Genomic DNA, 4,489 nt, shown 5'->3' with positions numbered 1-4,489 from the left:
AAGCATTGCAATACCGTTTTCGCTTACTTTTACCACTTGCTACCATGTTGTTTTTATATTTTCAGATTATTTTAACCGATAATGAGGCTGGGCAACTCGCTCCCATGGAGCTCCCCCAATTTTAGCCTTCGTTGGCCGTTCGATCAGGGTCAATGCGGTCATTTTTTCGCTGCCGATCATTGGATCTGGCTGGAAAATGTGTGTTGCTATTTTGACCGTGCGGTAAAACATGGACGAAGGATGACCTGTGGGCTCAGGCACAAGTGGATTGGCTGGGCCAAAGCTTTTTGGGTGCGCGAGCGGCCTCTCCGGTCGCGCCGCATGCGTGCATCATGGGCATACTGCCCAATTTCTGGGTTCGCTCGCCCCTCTGGATTCGCCTGTTGGTGCGACTGCAAGTAGGCCTGCCTGCTCTTTGGTCCCACACGTCAGTTTGATGGTTGTGACTTTTCCATGTGCACGTTGCCTCCTGCGTCGCGTCCCGGGTCAAACGCGCCTGGGGGCCCGATCCTCGTGCGCTGCCCGCGTCATGTGTTACGGGGAGCAGTTGTGCAAGGATAGGCCGATGCGTATGTACCCAGCATATGTACCCATCTCTGTTCTATAGCGATGACGGGTGGGCCGGCGTTGCTCCTGGTCCCGTTCATCGGTGGCACTGGCTGCGTGCGTGTCTCGTCGCCATTGGGATTCACCAATACCATCCGCGCCCATCCTCCAAAGCGTGCAAGGGTTCCGCCAACCCTTCGTCAAGCCAGCGGCCCCTCCGCATCGTCTCCTATGATGCACCGCCAGGGACGCCGTCGACATGTCGAGGATACGTAGCGATGGAGCTCAGCCCGAGCCCAGTAGAAGCCCACTCTTAACCCTATTCGCTCGATTGACAAGACCAGGCAACGGATTGGATCAAGGGCGCCCGCATGGCCTCGCCCGCCGCCTGGATTCACTAGCCGCCGCGTCGAGTCACCCTAGCCACCGCCTTGAGTCACCTCCATTGCTGTCGCCTCGAGTCACCTTCGTCGCCGCCAGGAATCTCGTCCGGGCAAGTTAACTTCCTCCGAGCCCCTGCTCTCCCTGGTTCTCCTGCCCTGCTTGATGTGTGTGTGTGTGTGTGTGTGTGTGTGTGTGTGTGTGTGTGTGTGTGTGTGTGCACGCGCGCGCGTGTGTCTGTGTGTGTGTTGTGTGTGTGTTTAGCCATCCACCTCCCTTCCGATCTTCAGATCTCCATATTTGGTGAATGTAGTGTTTTGGTTTCGTTGGATTACTATCTGTATTCGAGGATTAGCTACGAAATGATGTTTTTAGTTCGAGTGTGGATGCTCGGCAATAGTGATTTAGGTCTTTTCCTAGAACAGAATGATTAAATTGGTCTATTTCTGGAGAAAATTCCTAGGTATTTGATTGACGGAGGCATCACTATCTGGCACTAGATTATACATTTTTGCAGCACTACCAATGTTGTTTTTGTTTGGCAGGAATGAATGTTCTAGGGTTGGAGCAGAGGGGGTTGGGCAGCAGTTGAGCATAGGTGGGTGTCCAGGTTCTATAACTGGCTCACCAAGAAAAGTGTGATGCGAGTTATGCAATTTCTTTTCATAGAATGTTGTTATCTTTATCTTGGTGAATGTACAGAGCTAATTTTCAGTTCATTGTCTCAGGCATGAATTTATAGATTCAAGATTTTCTTACACATGGGGCTTATTCTCCTAATGTTTCTAGGTATTTCTCATTATTAAGAGCATTTACATTGCTTTACAGAGTATACATCAAGCACAATTGAAGTACATATCAAATAGTTGTATTCTAGAGTTGTTTGATTCGCATGATAAAGATTCTACAAATAGTTCCCATGCCATAATAAGTTATAATGTTTTGTTTCTCTTATATTTATATGTTTACACCACTGCTTTTGTACCAATTTTATTGGAGGCTCATATCAGGTCGCTTTGGAGGCTGATATCAGGTGGCTACTCATGTCTGGCTTGGTGCCTATATTTTAGATGTTCCATTAATCTTGGCTACTTTTCTCATCCGTTTTGGGCTTTAACCTTGGTAAATGGACTAATATTTTCCTTCTCTTTAAATTGTCTGCTGACATGCTTATGCTCTAACAAGTTCCTCTACTTTCATTTCGCACGTTGTCAGATCTAGAAGGTTGCAGCTTCTTTGTTCTCCTACTCAAGATTTGCTCATTGTTCAGTTCAAGCCATGTTCCTCAGGTATCTTCCTTTACATTTTCTTCAAGTGATGGTCAGTTGATCTAGCCAAGGGCTTCTCTATTGTTCATGGTTTACTGGAATATGTTTTGCTTGGCTAACAAAATAGTAGGCATGTGTGTGAGATTACTTCTCGGCAAATCTAACATAAGATTCTAACTTTAATTCCAATTTGTTTTTAACTCTCATAAGCTATTTTTGTTGTTAAGTGTTGCTGGAAGTTTGAACTTGCAAAGAGAACAATTGAAAACTTTACCACTACAATTATATTTACCGACTATAATGGTAACTGGGGGATAAGCATCCTAAGACATTTGTACCAAAATCCTTGGGCGTGCCTATATGTTCTCTCTATTTTAGAGTATGATGCCCTCAACAATTGGAAGAAACAACATGTAAATCAATTTATAATTATAAAACCATGTGAGTTGGATCTCCATTTTCAATTGGCGGCTTTTCTTAAACATTCATACTTTTGAAAGCTTCTACAAGACTCTCCTTAGACCATTCAGCACATGTTCTGTAACCCAGAGCAAGTGCATGCATACCCTATACTCCAACAAGATATTATAAGAATGCAACTAAAAGGAAAATAACATCTCTCCAGAAACAGAATTTTCCTCAAATCATTTCTCGAGATGCCCTCTAACTTATGTTGCGTTTATGACTGAATCGTCTTTTCTTTAAGACTAGCATGTTATCAGCCTTTGGCATCTTTAATCTTCAATGTAGAAGATCAAGATCAAATTTGATCGTAGCAAACACAAATGAACACAATAAAAAAGTTGATGGTAAAATTGTTCATTGTCTGCCATATTATATTTGTTATAAGTAATAGTAGAAACTAGTAATTAATTCTATATAGATTCAATGAAGTATGGAGAACATGTGCTTGGGAGGGGATTTGGAAAGATTAGTTATGGCGCGTTCTTGTTTTACTTAATAGTCTTCGGTTCTATAATTCATAGCTCTGTGTAGTGTGTACACACTAATAAAGGAGGATCACATTTTGTTATTCCTTTTTTAAATAATTATGAGTGAGTTGCATTCTATTGGTTCACTAAACTAACCTTACTGATTGTTTCCATACAGAAATAAACCCTTTTGGTCATTGTAGATGTGTACTGTTGTAACAATGCATGTTAGCTATAGTTGTTATATAATTCTTTTTATAAATCTTGACTGAATCGAGATATCTTCTCCAGGAAAATCATTTTTTCTTCACTTCCAGGGCCAGCGTCACTCAACTTTGCTTGGAGCATGCTTATTTGTTTCTACATTGCCTTTGCTTAATATTTTCTCTTGATTTCCTATGTGATTGAGATGCGTGCCTATCTTGACTGTTCTATTGTGTTGGAAATTTCTCGCCACTGGCCCATTATAACTGCTTTGGTCACGTACCTGGTGCACTTCTAATTTTGAATTGTGCTTGCTGAGTGCCCTCATTTTGTTTACTACCTTCCGTTGGTGTATATGCAACTGTATAGGTTTGTTGTTCAATCTGGTTATAGCTTTATTCTCCTATTTTCTTACTCATTGCCACATTGTCTTAGTTATTACTCCCTCCGTTCCTAAATATGTCTTTCTATATATTTCAATATGGACTACATACGGATGTATATAGATGGTTAATAAACCTCCTACATGTTATTGAAGATTGGTCTCTTGCTCTTTTTTGCTTATGAATCATACACTTCTCGTTTCTTCAGTACTTACACCTAGCTTTGGCCTCATCCTTTGATGGTTTGTGTAGTAAAAGTGGTGATGATGTTGCTTAAAGAGCCTCAACTTGCAGCAAATATATGGGCATGTGCAACTGCAACTTATGTAGGTGAGTAGATATTTATGCTTTGTTTTGGCTTAAGTACAAAAATGACCTGGCTGACAAATATAGGAGGATAGGCTACATATTCTTGAAATGAAGCTGATTCTTAACCTAAACATGGTGATGTACCCTTTGTTGCCGAGTTATTGCGATCCAACTGAAATACAAGGGGAAGACAAACATCATATAGGAGAACATTCTAGTGCTCTGAATATAAATGAAGATGTTACCTGTGTCCTTGGTTAATGCATTATATTTTCCTTTTCCATCCAGAATGATGCTTGAAGATAAGGAATGATCAGTGCTTTGTGCATGTGATTGGGGGGGAGGGGTTGCTAAACAGTTGGGTGAAATGAATGTTTGCTGATAATGATACACCAATTGGCAACAAGTTATATACAGAACTTTAAAATGCACTCAAAATTATTATTTTTATGATACATGGTCGTGT

At 41.6% G+C, this 4,489-nt stretch overlaps 1 long non-coding RNA gene across 6 annotated transcripts in view; it reads left to right on the top strand.

The window, feature by feature from the left end:
- The first annotated feature begins 626 nt into the window (after positions 1 to 626).
- Positions 627 to 4,489, top strand: part of LOC123124569 (uncharacterized) — a 4,875-nt gene continuing 1,012 nt past the window's right edge. For 4 of the 6 annotated variants that reach the window (XR_006461167.1, XR_006461164.1, XR_006461161.1 and 1 more), the window contains exons 1-4: positions 627 to 1,525; positions 1,656 to 1,716; positions 1,938 to 2,049; positions 2,143 to 4,044. This is a non-coding gene — a long non-coding RNA (uncharacterized lncRNA). Of the gene's footprint in view, positions 1,526 to 1,655; positions 1,717 to 1,926; positions 2,050 to 2,142; positions 4,045 to 4,489 lie in introns of all 6 variants that reach the window. The other 2 variants (XR_006461163.1, XR_006461165.1) reach the window with 2 other exon arrangements.

This window comes from Triticum aestivum, chromosome 1B (genome assembly GCF_018294505.1).
Source record: "Triticum aestivum cultivar Chinese Spring chromosome 1B, IWGSC CS RefSeq v2.1, whole genome shotgun sequence".
In the NCBI taxonomy this organism is placed as follows: Eukaryota; Viridiplantae; Streptophyta; class Magnoliopsida; order Poales; family Poaceae; genus Triticum; species Triticum aestivum.
Note: the sequence above shows the minus strand (reverse complement) of the source record. Positions and strands in the feature narration are given on the sequence as shown.